Consider the following 22,418-nt stretch of genomic DNA (forward strand, 5'->3'; position numbering starts at 1 on the left):
TTATTTAATTTATTTAATTTATTTAATTTATTTAATTTATTTAATTTATTTAATTTATTTAATTTATTTAATTTATTGATTTTTTTTAATTTATCTAATTTATCTAATTTATTTAGTTTATTTAATTTATTTAATTTATTTAATTATTTAATGTATTTAATTTATTTAATTTATTTTATGTATTTAATTTATTTTATGTATTTAATTTATTTAATTTATTTAATTTATTTAATTTATTTAATTTATTTAATTTATTTAATTTATTTAATTTATTTAATTTATTTAATTTATTTAATTTATTTAATTTATTTAATTTATTTAATTTATTTAATTTATTTAATTTATTTAATTTATTTAATTTATTTAATTTATTTAATTTATTTAATTTATTTAATTTATTTAATTTATTTAATTTATTTAATTTATTTAATTTATTTAATTTATTTAATTTATTTAATTTATTTAATTTATTTAATTTATTTAATTTATTTAATTTATTTAATTTATTTAATTAGTTTAATTTATTTAATTTATTTATTTCATAATTAAAATAATACATAAACTAAACATAAAACTAATTAAAAACTAAACTTAAATATAAACTAAATAAGTATAAAAAATTGCCTACTGAAGCCCGTCCCGGGCTGCCCCCGACGCAAAGGTGCCCATCACGCTCGCTGCGTTGCCGCGTTGGACTGCGATGGACAGCCTTTGCATCAGGAAAAACCCGGAGCGGGGGTCAAGGCCTCTTTCTAGCAGGCGACGACCCAGCTCCCGGAGGAAGGACATACCCTCAGCGCACCAGCAGCCTGAGGTCTCGACAGCGAGGGGGACGAATAAGTACCCGCTTAGCGCCGAGTATTTAGCTTTTTTAAGGGACGCCGCGTGCTCAGCAGCCGCTCCTGCCGACCGTATTGTGCGGCTAAGATGCGAGGCGGCGAAAGTACTGACGCACGTGGCGTCCCATAATAAGCACTTACCTCTTTCCCACGGCACCAGGGTCAAGCCGTCAGGCCTTTTGCCGTCCGATCGGCTGAGACCTGGCGGCTCAAGCATGCATGGGACATTAGCTAACACTAAGGCTCTTCTAATAATGTCATTAAGAGCATGGTGCCGTGGGAACCTCCCAGCGCAACGGCAGCAGCTCAAGGCATGGTGACCGTTGCTCTCCACAGTGGAACCGCAGATGCATTGGTGTGGTTGGCATACGTCACAACCTAAGCGGAGAGCAACGGCCACACGCATCGAGTCGCTGTCTAGTAAGGTGCCTAAGTTTGGGGAGGGAAGAGCGTGTAGCCAGGCTCCAGATTCAGGCCTGGAGGCAGCGATTAGCCTGGCTCTGTCAGAACCAGCAGCGGTATGAATAAGACTGTCGAGTAGTCTCTTTACCACGACGTCATCCCATAAACGCTGGCGGTAAGGTTTGTCTGGTACTGGCGCATCAGAGTTCAGAGTCTTCCAAGCCGACAAAGCCTCGGCGGCATAGGGTATTGTGGCCTTGGCACCATCTAAAGGTAAAATTTTAGTGACAAGGTCCACAACCCCGGCCGCCGACGCAAGGAAGGCCGGAAGGCTTACATCTCGTGAGCGTCGTATACCCCGACCGCCATTGCGAATAGGTAAAGAGGCCTGGTCCCACTGGTCATGGTTGAGGGATACATTTAAAAGACACTCAGCAGATTCTTTTAGTGCCAGGTCGAATGAGTCCATGTGTGTGGGGTAGGCACTGTGCGTAGGAAGTAGGTGATTCTGGGGACGGCGAAGCAGGATCTTAGCAAAGTCAGAGCTACATGTGCCGAGAGCTTTCTAAGCCTTTCTCTTGCTAATAAGAGAAGTTGTTCTCTTGTCTTAAAAGCTCCAGGAACAGCATCGGGAAATATAGGGGAACCCAAGAGGTGAAAGTTTTGACTGGACAGCTCTTTGAGACCAGGTAGTAGGGTGCTAAACGAAGGTAATGAGGAATGTGAATTGGCGCTGCAGGGGAAGAATTCACATTTGTTGGTGTTGACTTCGAGGCCCAGATTATGGAGGAGTGGGAGGAGTGTGACCAAGTCTTGGTATACTTCTTCAGGCTTACCACCAAGAGTGCCATCATCTAAATACCAAACGTTTAGTGGAGATTGAGGACCGGATATTGCTTTTTGGATGGCGAGGCTAAAGATCAGGGGGCCAAGCGGATCCCCCTGCTGAGCCCCCACCTGAGACTGGATGAGGGACTCATTGAAAAAAAGTTTAGACGGAGATGAGTAAACTTGGTGAAGAAAGGGGTACAGTATTGGTATTTTCTCCCTAACTTCAGATAAGAGTACGTCCCGCTCTACGGAATTAAACGCATTTTTTAAATCTATCTTAATGATAACGGAGTCTGCGTTTTTAGGGTCAAGAACGAAGGCTCGAGTGGCGTGAATAGCAGCTTCACAGCCAAGTTTCGTGCCGAAACCTAATTGGTAAGGCTGCAAGTAAGACGCCATTTCGTCACGCACAGCTCGACAACCTAACTTGGCAGTCAGGCGGCGAAATACGCTGCCAATAGCGATAGGCCTTAAGCCACCATCTTTTTTTGACAGCGCGCACAGCGACGCTCCGTAAATATACGGGGAAACTGCTGGATTTAGCTGGCCACTGAGTAGGAAATTGCAGAGTTTGGTTAAATATTCAAGCAACCGAGGCCCATTCTCGCCAGCAGCACTGGAAGTGAGCTCTTTCAGGTGTGATGGACGGATGCCATCCAGGCCGGCAGCAGAGCTATTGTTGAACGAGCCTAGCGCCTGTGAGACTTCTTCCAGCTTGACAGAGAGAGCGGGACAGGAATTGTCTGGTTCAGGTGGGAAAGTCAACGGTCGAGATGGGGCTGGGTGCTTGGATACTAGGGTGGCAAGGGTTTCAGGATTGGGCGGCGCTATTCCGTCATCCGACATAAGAACCCGTACTGCCCCTCTAAGGTCACCCTCGTAAACTTTGGACTCTATAGTTCTGAGAATCGAGGGCGGTCTCAAAGCGGCCGGCTCAGCTTCCACAAAAAGAGAATCGATTACCCCAGAAGATACAATGTTCCGTTTAACTTTGGTTGTTAAGTTGCCTGCGCTGGTTGAATCTGGCGCCTTTAGAGCAGAGTAGGCAAATGAAAGCAGAGCAAACCAGTCTGGAGTGCCGTTGTTCTTAATACATTGTTCGATAGCCTCGCACAATTTACCTGCCGCCAGGTTGCGAGCCCCCTTAGGTATGTGACGCAACACTCGTACAGATTGCTTTAGGGTAGCAAGGTCATCTAGGTCTATACAACTACTGTTACCTGAGAGGGCTTGTTGCCGCTGTTGTGGCTGAACTGTTAGAGTAGGAGGAAGGGCGGTGGGTCGGGTTCTATGCTTGCGGGTAATATGTACCTTCAGCCCGTGCTCGGTGAAGGTACGCGAAGAGTTAGGGCTGTAGGGGCACTGCGAAAGGGTCGTAGCCTGCATAAGTAACAAACTAACAATTAAAACTAAGTAAAAAGTACAGAGTCTTAAACTAAATACAATAGGATAGTAACTAAATTAACACAGCAACTTACAAAATAAACATTAGAAAAGAATATAAGATTATTTTGTCCGTCATTTTTAAATTACATAAGTATATCAAATAACAAACACAAACCACTAAATAAATTCACAATTAACGTCTGGCACGGTACGGCAGAGTCGAAACTCTCTCGATGTGTGGTGCACCGGTGCACAGTCGCCTCTAGCGACGGCAGCGGGGACTTTTCGTCGTAGCCGGAACGCTGGGTAGAGACGGGGCGTCGAAAGAGGCCTTACGGTGGGCGAAAACCGGCACTACGATGGGTAGATCTAGATTTTCACAGGAGCCTTCGGGGACATCGGGAAACAATGAATTTGAAAGGGTTGTAATGCGATTTCAAACCGTAACACATAATTCTTGCATTGCTTGTTTTCACATATATATGTACATACTATTTATCACAGATGATTTTCGTAAAACTGTACCCCGAGAATTGAATTGTTGTATTTATACAATATTACAAATTTAAATGAATTTTTCAATATGTGAAAAAATTTTTCGTGGCAGCTGTCAACCTGTCAGGTTTTAATTATTTTATTTATAATATAATAATATTTATAATAAGAACACACCACACAGGTAGGTATAAAGATAAACAAAGGAAAGGCAAAAAAACTTGTTTGTGCTGGAGGCTTCATAGACCGCCCATGCCAACCTCGGTATTCAATAATAAGTTGAATTTAAGTGTGCGTAAAGATTACAATCGTTTGAACTGGTCAAAAACCTCATAATGAGGTAACTGAATAGACTGGGTTTTTATTTCGGTTACCGGTAACAGAGGTTAACTCGATCTGATACGGTTACCGAATCAAAGTGTTACCTTATTAAGCGGTTACCGTTATGGTAGGGGTTTTTATAAACACCTCTAAAATAACCCTATGAAAAACCCCGGTTAAGGTAACCGGTTCCTGTCCCTGGTCTAAACCTAAATTAGCCTGTGGCATTGTTCCCAGGACGCTGGCCGCGTTCCCCCTCTGCACAGTGAGGCTGACATTTTGCGCAAAAAATGGGCCTGCTCGTAGGTCGCCAGTAGGGCTTCCAATACCGGGATCCCGGGATCCCGAAATACCGGGATCCCGTCTGTGAAAACGCATTTTCCAATACCGGTCTTTTTATGCAATACCGGGATCCCGGTATTTTCAAAAATAAGTAAAATGTGCCGATTATACCGTTTAAAATCCATTAAAATGATTAAATTCGTCTGTATCAAGAATATTACTTGCCCATTTAATTAAACAAGATCATTTAATTGAAACAAGATCGGTGCATATGCATAGATAAATATTGGGTGATGAATTCTGATATTCAGGATATGATATTAATATAGTTCGTTCTTAAAATTATATCAAAGAGTGGAAACAAATGAGTAAGAAATTGTAGTATGGCAAACGAATTTATATTTGCAAATTTGATATAGTTGGCTGGTTTATTAGGTTGAACTACAAATGTGACCGGTAAAAGTGGTGAAGTCAACAAGGCGGATAAAATGATTGCCAACCTGGAGGGTGAAATGATAATAGGGAGTATTATTGCAATGTTCTGCCGCCAGAGTGCAGCACTAATTTGTTTAGTAAACCATAGAGTATCTTATACATACTACGCCTTAACCAGTTTTTTGACTGTTGTACTATGACGTTCATGCATCAAGGCGATTTGTTTACAGGTGGCCTACCGCGAAACGCGAAAATCGTAATTTCGTTATCTGTTTCTCTATCGATCGAATAAGCAAGAGTGATAGAGAGGTGGAAACCGAACTTTCGATTGTCTTGTTTCACGGTAGGCCATGTGATTGAGTTAGTGCCGCCCTCTATGCAGAGTTTTGCGTAATATTCCCTATTATTGCAGACGGCGATTATTGTTTAATATCCTAAGCTAAGGACATACATAGTGTTACAGTGAGCCTTTTTTAAATAAAACTCAAAAATGTTAAGCGTTCATAGTCAATACCGGGATCCCGGGATCCCGGTATTGATGAAGACAGTTTCGGTATTAATACCGGTATTGAAAGAAGTCCGGTATTTGGAAGCCCTAGTCGCCAGACACCCAGACTAGTTGGTTGAAATTTCTTTTACTAGTTTTTTGGTGTCTGACGACCAAGGATCGAAAGATTAAATCGCAAGTGCCGAAAATACATTCATGGCTAATAATTATCATTAGGTATATGTAGAATGAGAAGTATGATAATATTTGCATTGCACTGCACTGCACCTACCTAATATATACATAGCTAAAATCATAGCGTTTCAGGTAGTCGGCTAAAAAACATATTTGCATTGAAAATGAATGTTTGTGAACTCGAAATTCAGTTTAGTTTGTGGCTTTGCGGTTCTCTTTGTGAGCCAAACTTTGCGGTTAGGGCTGTAAATGTAGCTTAATCCGCTTTTGCATTCTATAATATTTTGTAGAGAGGAAAGTTTTTACTCATTACTCGGATGGATAAGCATCAGTGGCAGTATCCAGCTAGATTAAAAAGGTATTCTTCACGGTTGAAAGAAAGCTACCGCCAGAAAGCCGGTCCCTTTCTATCGAAAATACGCTCTCATTTTAAAACGACGTGCTGGCCCCAATTTCACATCGGTGACAGGGAGGTGACAGGTGCGACAATTGTAAAACATCACTGTTGCTGACGTCACAGGCATCCATGGGCTACGGTTACCGCTTACCATCGGGCGGGCCGTATTCCTGTTCGCCACCATCATGGTATTATTAAAAAATACTTTATTATATCGGAAAAAAACAGATATTTCTCTTGCTAAGTTTATGACAATTGTCACAAGAAACACGACAATTGTCACGAAATTCCGACATATTATAACTCATTTCCTGTCAAGAATTACCTACAATTCTTCTAAATCTTGACAATTGTCAGAAACTTCGCAAGAGAAATATCTGTTTTTTTCCGATATAATAAAGTTTTTTTTTAATAATACAATGATGGTGGCAAACAGGAATACGGCCCGCCCGATGGTAAGTGGTAATCGTATCCCATGGATGCTTGTGACGTCAGCAACAGTGTAGTTTTACAATTGTCGCACCTGTCACCGATGTGAAATTGGGGCCTGAAATTTCATGAAACTTGGCATCAACATTTTACGTTACCTGCATCAGTCTGGTACTAGTCCTGTCTGGTACAAACAGCAACACTCCTAACTGTACATCGGACCTTACAAAAGGCATAAGGTCCACCGATGTATAGTTAACAGTGCGGGCGATGGTACCAGGTTTCGTTACTAATCGCGTGTTTCGATATTATGGTGTCGTCTAGGTTCTTCAATTCTTCACTATACCTCATAAAACAGAGTCCCCCGACGCGTCTGTCTGTCTGTTTGTATGTATGTATGTTTGCGATAAACTCAAAAACTACTGAACGGATTTTGATGTAGTTTTCACCTATATCAATAGAGGAAGCTTTAGGTGTATATAGATCGTGTCATTCACGAAGACGCGTGCCTTGACTCGTATTGTCATGTTATTAAAGGTTAGATTTAATAAATCTGCGCGTCATTGTGAATATCACGAACTATAATATGTTAACCGGCGAGTAAAGCCGGGGTTTAGTACACACTAGCGCCCCTATTGTGTACTAAACAAAATTAATATAACAAAACTTATTCAGAGTCCATATGATGAGGTCGTTCGATGCAGTAATGATGCAATTGCAGTATGCACGCAGCCGTCAGTTTATTGGCGGTTTGAACTGCAATTACACGAAATAAGTATCTGTGAAGTATTATCTTGTGGGAAACCGGATGTGGGCGGTTAGCGATATTTTTAAATTAAAGTAGACCTTCAACTTTTTAAAAACCTTTAGGATGATTTGGCAGCAAAGTTTGTTAAACTCTCGTGCTACTTGACTGCCAAGAATCCTTGGCAGTCAAGTAGCACGAGTTCAATATGAAGTCGTCGTGTTCAAAATGTTGAACCCCTCGCAAAAACAATATTCCACTTTTCGAACCACTCGTCATCCGTTTTACATAGTTTTATTTCATGAGTTTTACCTATCTCGGTAGCCGAATACAATATTATCTAGGTATTCTAGTTAGTAGATAGTTCTAGACTGAACGGAGGTAGCTCAGGTGCCCAACTTAACAGTTTTAGAGTCCCATGTACCCAACAACATACTAAAAGTTTGTAGTAGCAGTGGTGAAACACTCCTGACTTCGGGCAAACTCGGCTCCGCTCGGCTCAGCATTGCTCCAAGCAATTATTAGGGTTGGTACCACTTCACATCCTTTTGCGTGCACAACCACAGATAAGATAGTCAGTTGAATTTTGACAACCCTAAATAGCCGAAAGGGATAGTGCCATTCATTAGAAAGGGACAGCATGATTCGTCCCTGAATCGCTGTCAAACTTCGGTTTTGTAGGAAGTGTCCTCTCTGTACCGTATACATGGTGTGTCTGACCATGGGGCTTTAAATCCAGGGCTTGATTTTACTCGCTATACTGAGCTACTTTTACTACTAGACCAACCCTAAAATCAGGGAAATTTTTTTGGCTTTTCCATAGAAAACGTCGACATCTGATCAGCCAAAATGTATGAAAAAGTAAAAAATTTTTTCGGGATTTCGGGGTTAGTGGATCTTGGCCTCCGACACTAGATTTCGCCATTCGTTCCTATCCTGTGCGATCTGACGCCATTCAGCCGCTTGTACGCCACACAGGTCTTTCTGGACCTCGTCGATCCATCGGTACCTAGGCCTTCCGACCGGACGTCTCCAAGTTGGTCGCCCCAGATAAGGTCTCTTGGCCGCACGATCCTCCCCATCCTCTCCACATGGCCGAGCCAGCGAAGTCGAGCAGCCTTGCTCTCGCCGATGATGTTTACCTTACTATTATTTATTCTGTGGTAGTAGCTAGGTACCTGCTCTGCACTGTGTTTCCACTAGGGAGAACACTATGGCTCAGGTGCACAACTTAACTGGCATGTTGGTCCGTTGCCAAAGAGCAACGTTATCGGCAACTAGTTCAGAAGAATTACGTCACAAGTGCTTAGAAATATATGGACATTACCGTCATTTGCCTCCAGTGCCCGGAGCTACACAAGGCTACATCGGGACTTATCTTGTATAAGTATTTAACACTTGATTGGTGTTTAAGAAATAACCCAAAAATTAAATCGACCGAACATCGTTTTTAAAATACAGGGCGTTTTTTGAACAACTAGCCATATTGTGCAAGGTGATTAGGTAGGTCATACTGAACAACTTTTTCTATGGGACGTGTATGGGACCAACTCCGAAATCACAAAAAATTATTTGGCCGTTTCATACATTTTGGCCGAGTGGATGTCGACGTTTTCTATGAGAAAGCCAATTTCGTTTTTGGGATTTCGGGGTTGGTCCCATAGAAAAAGTTGTTCAGTAGGTACCTACCTAATCACCTCACACAATATGGCTAGTTGTCCAAAAAACGCCCTGTAGGTACTTACCTACATCTACACAATACAAACTAACAAGTATAAAGGCCTATTATAGTAAAAAAAAGAATCAAAACACACCGTTTAAACCTTTCTACACCTTTGTTAATCCGCATGATTCTTTATTATTATATGTTTGTTATATTCGATGATCGGTACCTTTACCTTACCCTGCTTTATAAAAAGATCGTATCTTATTAGAGAACTCACGTCACTTACGTCCTTTCTAAAGTTATGCAGAACAAACAAATACCATACGGTCATTAGTCATACTTGGCGCATTACACAAATGCGATCAGCTTGACTTTTATTATTATGACGTTAAAGTTTAAATTTCGGTAAATTCATCAATATTTCCTTTTGTAAAATCAAATGCATCGCGTACACCAAACAACACCCTACGGTACTGTAATAAACTATTTCAAAATATGTTCTAATTCTATTTTTAACCTTAAAACATTTATTATAAAATTTATTTTCGCTCGTATTATTTAACTTATGACACTGACTGGACCTTAAGACGAAACAGGAGCTGAGTTTTAAATATTTTAGGTAAACATACCCGTCTCGCTGACGGAAGCGGCACCTAAAAGTAGTGCGATAAGGACAAGGCGAAAAATCCTGCGTAAAAATCTCAAAAATCGAGGTTTCGTACTCCTCTGTTTCCTCCTCCAAAACTTAACCAATCGTAACCAAATTTGGAAATCTAAATGATTATGAAATTATCTGTGTCGGACCGTTTTGATTTTTTGGCTAATTGATATCAGTTTTGAATGCCACGCCTCTCATTGCGGCTTAGTCAATTAGGCCATTTTGGCCATCTTTGAAGGGCTCTAGCGCCTTAAAAAACAAAAATATCAAAAAAAGCAAAACGGTCCAACACAGATATTTACAATATTAATCTGTGTTGAAAAAATCATTGCTCTAGCTTAAAAAACCACGGAGGAAAACGAGGAGTACGTTTGTATGGAGAAATGACCACTCCCGTTGGCTCTTAACAAGTCTTTATAATCGGTGATTTTCAAAAGACTTGCGCCCATTTCGATTAAAACTATTAAAATAAAATGACCCTTAAGACACTTGAAATACAGTATAAATTCAATAGTTCTGTGGAAAGAGATGCGTCTGTTAATTGTGTTTTTATCGTGCCGCTGCTGGTACAGTTTATATTTTACCAGTATGTTAACTAAGCGTTTGAATGTTGTACAAGTAAATTGCACATGCATCATATTGTTCATTTGCCCCATCAGCATTTAGTTTTATATAAAAGTGTCGTAATTAGTCAATAAGTACATTTATTCATTCATAATATATTCACGTTCGCTATTCTATAAGTGTGCACACCTATCAAGTTATAATAAATCACGTTTATCTCAAGAAATCGTCTTTCGTGTTCCAAATTACTATCAAGATATTTATCAAGTAAATGACTAACAAATGTCATATTATAAATCATGGAATAAAGCCTGCAATTTTGAAAAAAAAAGCAAAGCAAGGAGAAATAAAGCAACGTCTCATTGAATTGAAAGCAATTTTAACATTTTAATAAATATAACAAAAATAACTAGGGAACTAATGAAATTATTTTATTAAATATTTTTTGAGTAGTTATTGTTAAGTACCTAGTTATATATAAATTATAAACTGAGATAGATGTCATATTCTAAAGAATTCAGATTACGCGCCTATAACTACACCGTCCAGCCACCGGAACAATTAGTCTAAACTAATTTTCACCAAAGCACTTCCCTAAAATTAGTTTTGGCTGAAAAATCCCCGTTAAAATTAGTTTTCATCGAGGCATTATGGAAAACTAGTAACAGAATAAGTAATATTCTGTGCCTATGGTGAAAACCTGGTCTTCAACAGAAGGATATGCTGTCACGATCCTCAGTACTGAGGGACCGCCTGAAGAAGAATGGTGAAAAAGTCAGCGTACTGCGGTGCTTACTTACACTGCACTGCCGCATGTTTATCTCGCGTCGGTCTCGGCAAAGGACATTACAAGCTGAATAGAACCAGACATGGACCTATCTAGCGTCGAGCAATTGAATTCTAATGTCTAACTCCGCCTTTCGAGATTTAAATGAGTTTTTCGCCTTTTTCGCATCACACATAAGTATAGGTAGGTACTTGTAAATAGTGTTGTTAGGAGCTCGAGTGTTTTGAGTCTAAATTTGAGGAACTTTTTTTACAGGATTCTGCGCAAATAAGTTTCTTTTAAGTCCCAAATCGAATCGTTCATTATACTCTGTATATATACAGAAATACAGTATTTAAATAAAAGTAAACAAATAATTTGTACATTTTCGGGTAGTTATAACTTTGATTGGTTAACCAACCAAATACAAAACCACCTTGATCTGTCACTGAACGACCTGACTTTAACCTACATTATTTGATCGCATAATGTTTTCATCTACCCCCAACTGGCTTAAGGAACCATTTGAGGGTAGATTTTGTTTAGGTACTTTTATTTAAATACCTAAATAATCAGTCCTAAATAATACATAATTAAATACCTAGATAATAGAATCGGTTGAGAATTTAGAACTGGAGCGGAACATTCGGACATACGAAAACATTTTGGCCCAATCTGAAATGGTAACTTCGCTAACGTTCGGTCAGTTAAATCTTCGTAACAATCCGTTTTAATTCACCAAGTAATTAAAGGAACAACAAGTCGACGCTAAACGAAGTTATAGGCCGCGACACGGAGTTCCGAGTATCAAGTTAAATTCGTTTCCTTGTTGCGAGTTCGAGGTTTATTTAGAAACTGAAATTCCATGACAATATAATCTCAATTCAAAACTAACCGTACTAGGGTCAAATATTATTCATTCATCTGTACCCTTCATAGCGTGACGTGAGTGACGTGACGTACGCGTTTGCGGTAAATGGGATTTTCTTGGCGCGCTGTTCAAAATCCCATACAAAAATAGACATAACGCAAACGCGAACGCTCGTCATGCTATTGAATGAAATTTACCTAGGGGATCTGGTCATTACTAGAAACAGTGATAACTTGGAAAAGCTGGTAATCACTGAAAAAACGAAACCGAGATACAGGAGCCCAATGCGGTGGACAGACCAAATTCGCTCAGCCCTTGATGCAACGCTCCACGGTGACCTACATTCGGCGACAGACAGAAAGAGGTGGCAGCAAATTGTCAAATAGAAGCTGTTCCCTAGAAGTGGCCATGACCCTCAGTGATGAGCAAACCGATGCAAGGAGGAGGAGTAGAAAAGAGTATGAGTTGTGACTCATAGTGTTGTGTTCCTGTCGGTGAGTAAGGTTGCCAGAGCTCAACGAGGGTGCGGAGTGTTAGGCTCGGCAACGCGCATGTAACACCTCTGGAGTTGCAGGCGTCCATGGGCTTACGGAGACTGGCGGGCCGTATGCTTGTTTGCCAGGGACGTAGTATAAAAAAAGAGTGAGTTGAATTTTGTATGTAAAATTTCTACTCGCTCTAATTTCTTTGTTATAACAATTATAAGCATCGAAAAATAGTACCGTAGGACGGGGTGACTTTGGAAAATTTGGGGTTACTTTGATAGATTTAAAACGGCCATAGAATTACCATTATTCATTATTTACTGAAAATGTTCCTGTAACTAGTTAGATTACTATATATTCATATTCACCTACTGTAAAAAATCTCGCATAAATATATATTACTAGACGGGCCCGCAGCTCCGCTCGCGTAAATGAAATAAAGAGTTCGTCTTATGTTTAATTAAATACCGACATTGTTATGTATTCAACCCTGCCATGGTTTAAAACTGTGATAGGGATTTCTTATTTGTAGCCGTTATTTGGATAACTCAATTCGCAAATTTGTCAAAAAATGATGTGATTTGATAAAAGGCAAGATTGTATTTTTTCATCTACACGTATTTATTTAAAACTTGTTTCAAGATAAAATTATTATTTGTTCTTATAAGCCTAGTTGCAAAAACGTTCATTAGATTAATTTTCGCCTTAAGACGAATATGGACGACAACCGCCCTTAAATCGCCTTTTCATACAAACATAGGTAGTCTATTAGTCCTCTCGGTCTTGCGATAGCTCTCGCCAGTCGCCATGGCCGAGGTTGAGCAGGTCTTGAGCAACTACGTCGTTTCAGCGGTACCTAGGACGTCCACTCTGCGTCTCCCATTTTGTTGTCCCAAGTACCTGCGCTCTATTCACGGCACGATCCTCTCCCATTCTCTCTAAGTGTCCGAGCCACCACTGAATTTAGCCGCTTTTGTCTCTCAATATTTCGCCACTATATCGGACCACATCCTTATTTCTATGGCAACAAAATTATATTACGATATTTGGCTGACTGCTGACTGTACATTTGCTTATTTTTATCAGGTCGCTCAATAATATCTGAACATGCACTTTAATCTACCTACATAACTTACTATCAACTTTGTATTTTTGGCCCATCTCAGCATTCTTAGCCCGTTCCCCGGACGAATGGCAATGTTTGCCGAAGCTGTGAAAGTCAATCTGAATAATATAACTCAAAAATAAATTTAAAACAATAAAATACAAATTATTAACACGTTAATCATACGATAATATTAATTTGATTGATATGTCATAAATGGCATAATTCACTCGTATGGGCTATGGACTAAGGTTGAGGTTGGCAGCACTTTTTATTTTACTTCGTGTAAAAAAACTCAGAAATACCTGTATACCAACATGACAAACATAATTTAGTTTACTTTAACTTACGGATTATTTGGTCTAATCTGTAGCACATCTAATATGTAGATAATAGATTTAAACAGTTTTTTCTTATCATACGTGCGTTGTATTCGAGATACGTGTCAAAAACTTTTTTAGAAATTTGTAAGGCGCCATCTCTCTTCTTCGCTCGTTTTTTATCCCGTACTGGTTTTTCAATTTTATATATATGATGGCTTAAAAACTAGAATTTGAAAGTCGCCCCTGCATTTGAAAGTCACCCCGGTCAATGGTACCATGCATAGATGTTTGCTACGTAAATGTTTATGCCAGTTTCACTTAATGTAAGTATTGTCGTTTTAAAATGAGACGTAACTTCGATAGTATGGGAGCGGCTTATTGGCGGCGCGGCAGGGCCGTGTGACTCTTAGGGCCACTTGCACCGTCCCACTAACCCGGGGTTAAGCGACTAAACCGTTAACCCATTGTCAAATTGTACTGGTAACCATGGTAACTCCGGTTTAACCGGTCCGATATCGGATGTAGGATCCTACATCCGCGTAGTGAGGCCGCGGGGGCGCGCCCGGGCGCAGTCTTTAGCGGTCTTGCACACTTCTACAACAAGCATACACATACGAATACAAGCGAATATTATCGGTCCGACAGCTGACGGGGGGCTCCGACATGGCTGAATTTATTGGAAGCGCCTATCCGATATCGGATGTCGGAAGGCGCCTATGACATCCGATATCGGATCGGACAATGTGAAAACGCTCTTACTGGAATGGTGCAAGTGGCGCTTATTACTCTTACTAAATTGCAAAATCAATGCAATTTCGATATCATCTTTAGTCAAAAACACATTTGTAAATAATGCTCAAGTCGTTCGACTTGTGAGTACATATTACAGAACTGCCTCAAGCATAACCACCGTAAGTGCTATTTCAAAAGTTTGAACATGGAATTTATTGCCCGAAAATACGGTAAATAATAGTATGAGTTTTCAATGTCACTTACGGCTGATACGTAATGGGCAAGGCAAGGAACGTGGCATTGTTCATTAGCTACCGTGGCTAGCTGTCCGGAATAAGAACGAGACTGACTGTTTCACAACAACTTTAAGCGTTTTAGCTTACATGTTTTCATTTTTAATTTTTTTTTTCATGTTTAGAAGAAATGCCGCTGTTCATTTTAATTCTATGATGAACATGTTTTTGTACTTTTGTAGCTTATACCGCCGTGTGCCTGCTACACTGCCACATCTCAAAAAACCGTTTTTTCGAGAAATCCACGTCTCAAAGTTGTGAGAGTATAGTTCAGGGTATTTAATAGGATCTTACTCCTTTAGTTTTAGGTCTATGAATTTAAAATTTAGCTTTTTTACTCGGAATGATATAACCCTCCTTATGACCACGCCACTTTTTAAAACAAATGTATATTTTTTAAGACACAAGGCCCGAAAGACAGGTATTTAGAGTTGTGGCCGTATTGAAGACACGTTTTTTAAAGATTTTGGGATGCGGCCAAATTAAAACACAAAATTATTGGATAAAGGTTACCATGCAAATATAAATAAAAACACCAAAATAGTTAAAATCCCTTTATTTTATCAACTTTGATAGGATCAAGATCACTGTACGCGATAATATGTGTAACTAGCTTATAATCAGCAACATTATCTAATTATTATTTTCTAGGACGCAACTCAAAAGCTTCATTTAAAACGTGTGCTATATAGCCACAACTCAAAAGGGCCGTCAGGTTCACGTGCGAACGCCGCGGGAGCAGGAGGCGGCAGACTGGCAAGTGGCTGTATTGCAGGGAATCGTCTGACAATTTATGGTCAAATCCATAAGGCCACTTGTGAGAAAAAGGCTCTTAAAGACCTTTTATGCTATGGCTCTCGAAATAAGGTCGTAAATTGAACAATTTTGAATACGAATCTGCAATAATCCAGAAAATTAAAATTTTTGAATTGTGGCCGTATAGCAGGCACACGGCGATACGTGTACATTCCTCATTCATCTCTGTTTCCATACAAAGTACCTGTTATTGAAAGAATTCTGATTCTGTTTTTATGCCGGCCATTGTAATTTTATAATACTACCTGCGTTGCATTGTTTTTTATATGTTTTAGTATGTTTAAGTTAGTAATGTTTTATTTCTTATTTTATAAGTTTAAGGGTCCACTGAAAATCAGCGTCGTTGCACTAAGTGCTCCGACATATGCTGAGTGGTATCCTCTTTGAGACAACCAATTGCATAACTATATCACATGCTTGTCATCTATTAATTTTAAGATTGTGTTGTTTCAAATAAATTATTTTCATTTCATTTAATTTCTTATTCTGAAACCTCCTATTATTATGTACTAGCGACCCGCCCCGGATTCGTAAGGGTTACACAAAACCTTAACAAATTATATAGCTAAACCTTCCTCAATAACCACTCTATTGATAGTTGAAAATCGCATGAAAATCCGTTCAGCAGTTTTTGAGTTTATCGCGAACTATACACACAACAAAAAGGCAGACGCGGCGGGGGACTTTGTTTTATAAAGTGTAGTAATAGTCATAGGTAGTTCAGAATAGATGTAGTGCGTAATTGTTTTCCTTCGTATTTTCTCGGAAACGTTCGTATTGTCATGCTACTTCAGTCGACGTCAGTACTTTTTGTACCGAGACTTACTGAAATAGCAAGACACGTTCGTACGTTTCCGTGAAAATACGATGGAAAATAATCATGCACTACATCTATAGGTAGGTACCTATAATAACTGCTGCAGACTGTGGTACCTATTTCAATTCAGAAAACCAATATAAGTTCATTCATTTTGCATATCAATGCCTACTTCAACATAAAAATCACCAAACAAACCCTATTATCAACGTCATAAGATTCATATTCATTTGAGCCTCATTACAATGTGGATTTTATGAGTACTGTAAACTATAAAGTCATTTATAACGTGATCGTACATGATAGAGTACTTACACTGTAATTTACGAGGATCGCAGAGTCATCGCGATGTTCAATACTGTAATTTTCACATCGCAGAGATAAGAATTGCATAATAATTATATAATTTACGTGTCTGGAATTGAAATGGATGAATGTATTTTAATTCATGTTTTCCTATGGAATTGCTAAAGGTAACATTGCCATCTGTATAACATTGCTGGGCAAAGTTGCGTAAGTTAGGTATAATTATTATGCTTTCAAAAATTCATGACATAGATAAATAACTATCGTTTATCTTTGAAATTATAAATTATCATTAATAATAAGTATACCTAGCCCGAAGCGCAGCTTGTGGCGAGCTGTTGGGGAGTAACGACCCTACGGACCCGAGTGCTCCCGAGAGTCGGTCAGGGTCTCCGTCTCCGGCGTGTCTTCGTCGGTCGCAGTGGACCCCAAGGGGATCCGCAGGACTCTCAGCTCTGGCTTACCTTCATTGGCCGTCCAGAGAGGTCGCTAGAGCTATATGCTCCAGGGGTGGAAGTGAAAGATGCATAAGACGCGAGTTGGCACAGTGGCTGGTAACAGCCACTGGGTAGAAAGCGGCGCACACCTCTCGACACCCCTGAGCCGCTCACACCGATGTTGCTCCTGGTCGTCTTTACGACGGCAGTTTCAGGGGCCCATCTAGTCAGCGGCCAGTCACCGCCTGCCTCGATGACGGTGTTAACATTGTTATGGCAGGTGTCCGGACCTCTTTACAATAGCCCAGTTTCATTGTCCACCCAAACATCAATCCATAGACCGGTATACTTTTCACTTTTTCTACAATAGTCCTCCCATTGTTGCGCCTGTGAACGGGTTCCAGCAGGCGTTCTACATGACATTAAAGCTCTCCAAAGGGCCTCTACGTGTTGGATCTGTAGACCGGGATGTATAGGCCCGTGAAATCCAAAACGGAGTATAATTACCTACAGTTTTAGATAAAGAGTTTCATAAATATTAAGTTTTAGATTAAACATTTTTTCTTACTGCAACAGAAAACATAGTTTAAAATTAAAACCAAAATATTACTTTGCTAATCCGCGAAAAGATAACGTGCTAGTTAATCAGTGCTAACCCGTTATACTTACTTGCGTATTTTTTACATGCAATGAATGTTCCCACCCTCCCACCGCAAAAATAAATACCCAAATAAATATAACCAACCACCACCAAAAGAACAATACTCGACACGTGTTTCGCCTCTCTACGAGGCATCTTCAGGAGAGTACAAAATATCCTCTGAGAAATTAATGCTCAAGTAATGTTCTAAATCAAATTACCTTGTAACCTTCCAATTTTGCTCCCGAGTAATTATGACACCAGATATTTATGACGGAATAATTAGGATTAGAGAAAACAAGTACACAGAGTGCTCACTCCATAGGTACTTCACTTTTAGTACCAAAAAGACTATTATTTTCGTAGTCGACATCTAGCATCGAGTAGCGGAATTATCAGTACTGCTACTTGACTATAGATGTTGCACCGACCGAAAAGTCAGCTCAACAATTTTCAGCTAATATTATAACCGGATTTACCGGAACTCTATTTTCAACTCCTTCTGCTTTTAATATTAGTTGTGAATTGTTGTTAAATACACTTTTCGTGAGTCGCGACACTAGAGAATTCTAGTATCAAGTAGCGGTACTGATAATTCCACTACTCGATGCTAGATGTCGACTGCGAAAATAATAGTTGTTTTGGTACCAAAACGGATGTATGGAGTGAGCACTCTAATCTCACTATATTTATCTATGCCAGTAGTAAGTTGTGTTGTAATTAAAATATTTACCTTCTTGTCCGTGATGTACAATTATCAATCTCTGGAGTGCATCTAGGCTAACTTTGCACTCAAACAAAACAAAGTATGAAAGTGTTTTATAAACATCATATTTTCATAGAAATAAATAAATATCAGGGGACATCTTACACAGATCAACCTAGCCCCAAACTAAGCAAAGCTTGTACTATTGCTGCTAGGCGACGATATACAATATATACATACTTATATAGATAAATACATACTTATATACATAGAAAACACCCATGATTCAGGAACAAATACTTGTGTTCATCACACAAATAAATGCCCTTACCGGGATTCGAAATTTCGAACCCAGGACCATCGGCTTCACAGGCAGGGTCACTACCCACTAGGCCAGACCGGTCGTCAAAATTTGACGTTAATGATGATATTCCTACACTTTGTCATTGTAAATGGCATGCGGAGTTAGTGGTCCGACTTACTGACACGACAATCATGTTTTAATAACAAATTGCTGTCAGAAAGTGATTTTGAATACTTACAGCTGGCTTATAAATGATTGTATGCAAATCTCTCACGTATCCGCCCACGCAATCAAAGTGATCATTGGATTAATTTATCAAATCTCGGCCCACTTAAGTTTTATTACGCAATTTGTATAGAACATGGTGCAGATACTTATATCAAGCGGGAAGTACAACATTATTCACGTTTTTCGGCGGTTATAAGGGCCTACCGCGAAACACGTTCGACGTGTTGCGTCTCTGTGGCACTTGTAAATTCGTACGTAAGTGTAACAGGGAGACAACACGTCGAACGTTCGCGGTAGACCCTCTGAGGTAACCTTCCGAACTATACATGTTGTAATGATAGTTTCTGTTATGTCAGATGTAACTATGAAGAAACCATGTTTTTTGTGAAAAACAGATGTACTAATGACAAGTTAGGTTATAATGGTTATATGGAAGACATCCTTTAAAGGTAAGTTCGCCTTTGTACTAATGATGTATATTCTTTCCACTTTAGTTTTTATTTTTTGTATAATTAATAAATTGTTTTGTATACTTAATAAGTGACGGCTAGAATATAGAGCCAATTTGTCCAGATGTTATGTTTTGCCGGTATTGTATTTTTAACAAATAAATTTACAGCTTAATAATAAAGGTATTTAAGCCCGCAGGGCAGCTTGTGGCGAGCTGTTGGGAAGTAACGACCCCACGGACCCGAGTACTCCCGAGAATCGGTCAGGGTGTCCGTCTCCGGCGTGTCTTCGTCGGTCGGAGTGGACCCCAAGGGGACCCGCAGGACTCTCAGCTCTGGCTTGCCTTAATTGGCCGTCCAGAGAGGAGTCGTTAGAGCTATATGCTCCAGGGGTGGAAGTGAAAGATGCATAAGACGCGAGTTGGCACAGTGGCTGTTAACAGCCACTGGGTAGAAAGCGGCGCACACCTCTCGACACCCCTGAGCCGCTCACACTGATGTTGCTCCTGGTCGTCTTCGCGACGGCAGTTTCAGGGGCCCATCTAGTGCGCGGCAAGTCATCACCTGCCTCGATAACTTGTGTAAACATTGTTATGGCAGGTGTCCGTACGTCTTTGTAATAACCCAGTCTCATAGTCCACTCAAACTTCAATCCATAGACCGCGGTATACTGTTCTTTTTTTCTACAATAGTCCCAATGCCTGCTGAGACCGGTTCATGGGTGTCTATTGTTGCACCTGTGAACGGGTTCCAGCAGGCGTTCTACAAGACATAAAAGCTCTCCAAGGGGCCTCTACGTGTTGGATCTGTGTCCCCACGCAAGCCTATCAAAAAACCGGGATTATAGGCCCGTGATATCCAAGGTTATAAATAATATGATCATTTGTAAAAAAATATATTTAATTTTATGTTATGACTTACCTTCTTCAGTTAAGTTCACTAAGTTTAATTTAAGCTGGGATATCCACAGGAGTGGCGTGAATCTAATTGCTATGAATCCAAGTATCTACTTCATTGCAAAAATACTGTCTTTCTACTTATCTAATTTATTATTCAATTGCACAACGGGACTTAACCGCGTATTTAAGTTTAAAACGTTCAAACTGATAAACAAGACCAAGTGCGGATAGTTCGAAAAACTCGCGCGGCTAGAAGATGTTGATGTCAACTTTAGCCAGTCTTCTCCGAGACCACGGGGACAACGCCGTCCTCGAAACGTCGGAGGTAAATCTTAAAACTTAAATACGCGATTAAAGGATGACTCACGTTAGACCGGGCCGTGGCCGGGCCGGAACTTCCGGAGCTTAATTTTCTATGGAAAGCATCACGTGATCACTGATCCGCCGTCATAGAAAATGACATGTCGGACGCCTCGGTCCGGGCACGGCCCGGTCTAGCGTGAGTCAACCTTAAGTCCCGTTGTGCAATTTAATAATGTTTAAAAATCGTGAAAGTTTAAATCAGTGTCTAATTTATGCATTAAAGTATTCTTGTCTGGTTCTTCATTCGGATCCTCCCCGTAATAATCATCATCATTTGTTTCTTTTGGCAATTTGGATACTGCACAGAACAATATGCGTGCTTGCTTCCTTATCCACGGAATGAAATGGGTGATATTCGTGTATACGACGACGTCGGGCGCTGTGGGTATCCTGTAGGACACCAGGCCTAGTTGGTGTCCGGATTTGGTGACCAACGCGCATCCGGAGTCGTGGCTGTGTGCCAAAAAGTAGGTTTAAATTAGGGATGGGCCGAATATGGACTTTGCCGAATACGAATATTTCGATTCCAGCCTGGGGCACTGGACTGGCCTTGGTCGCTTTTTCTTAGTAAGTATATGACATTATTTTAGTTTATAATTTATATAGTAAGTAGTGTTTCTACTTTAAATAAAATAAATTAAAATATTTTCTGTAAATAATTTAATTTGTTCTAATACTTCTAATAGTATTGAAAAATAATTATGCCGAATACTGAATAATTACCAAATATTCGGCCCATCTCTAGTTTAAATTTATGGTGATATTAGCTAGGGAAACAGTCATGTAGAGTTAGACCAAGATAAGTCTGCAAAGATCTTGATAGCACACGCAGTGCAAGTGTTATTTATACGTCATAATTTCATAGAAATAGGGTTTCAAATAAGCGTCCAGTATTTTTAATTAGCTCTAGATGGGACATCTATTGACTAATTTTCCATACTTACATAGTTGGGTAATGTTTAACGTCATTTGAAGCACACATCTGACCAGCCCACAAAGATTCTCCTAAACGTTTTTGGCAATATCTTTCGGGTTTAATAAACTGCCATACGTACTTCAGGTTTTTTGACCAATCGGTACTAGTTACCTGAAAAAATATGCATAATTATATGCATTTTTGTTAGAGCATAATACTCATTGAGGAGTTACATTCAAAATGTACGTTATGCACAAAAAGGACCGTCTTAGGATTATTTAACTTCCCCAGGCAAAGTTGCATGTTTAAAAAATTATACCTACAAGGTCTCATCCATTAATTACGTCACACGAAGGGGGGGGGTCAAGAAAATGTGACATGTTGTGACAAGGGGGAGGGGGGAGTCACAAACTTTGTGACGTCACTTTAACTACATCTGTAACCGAAAATGGTTTTGATTTGTTTTTTCCCTGTTAATAGTTCAATTAAGTTAAGTTAGACAATGTGACCAGGTGTGACAAGGAGGGGGGGAGGGGTCAAAAAATCATCAAATTCGTGTGATGTAATTAATGGATGACCCCCAATTTCTGTACTAGGTGCCATTCCGCGTAGCGACACCATTTTCCATAACGCATAAGACGGTATAGTAGCCGAATACAAAATGGCGACTGAGGGCATAATGCCATTTCTTTCGCTCTTGGTGGGTCTTAACAAGAGTAAAGGAGATAGCATCCTGACCTCAGTCGACAACTGGTATTGCGGTGAGTATAGTGTGGGGTCTTTCGAAGAACAGTTTCTGTAAACTATACTTCAATGCGATGGACCGACCA

The 22,418-nt window shown here is 39.8% G+C and overlaps 2 long non-coding RNA genes across 2 annotated transcripts in view; one reads left to right on the forward strand and one right to left on the reverse strand.

Moving 5' to 3' along the window:
* The first annotated feature begins 628 nt into the window (after positions 1–628).
* On the forward strand, positions 629–1,449 carry LOC134799191 (uncharacterized). The gene is made up of 2 exons (XR_010145352.1): positions 629–1,023; positions 1,131–1,449. It is a non-coding gene; the product is annotated as an uncharacterized LOC134799191 (long non-coding RNA).
* Positions 1,450–20,825: 19,376 nt separating this feature from the next.
* LOC134799387 (uncharacterized) overlaps positions 20,826–22,418 on the reverse strand; it is a 236,320-nt gene continuing 234,727 nt past the window's right edge. Inside the window, exons 4-5 of the long non-coding RNA XR_010145397.1 lie at positions 21,617–21,759; positions 20,826–21,125 (exon numbers count right to left, since the gene is read on the reverse strand). This is a non-coding gene — a long non-coding RNA (uncharacterized LOC134799387). The remainder of the gene's footprint in view (positions 21,126–21,616; positions 21,760–22,418) is intronic.

The sequence above is a fragment of the Cydia splendana genome, chromosome 18 (genome assembly GCF_910591565.1).
Source record: "Cydia splendana chromosome 18, ilCydSple1.2, whole genome shotgun sequence".
Classification (NCBI taxonomy): Eukaryota; Metazoa; Arthropoda; class Insecta; order Lepidoptera; family Tortricidae; genus Cydia; species Cydia splendana.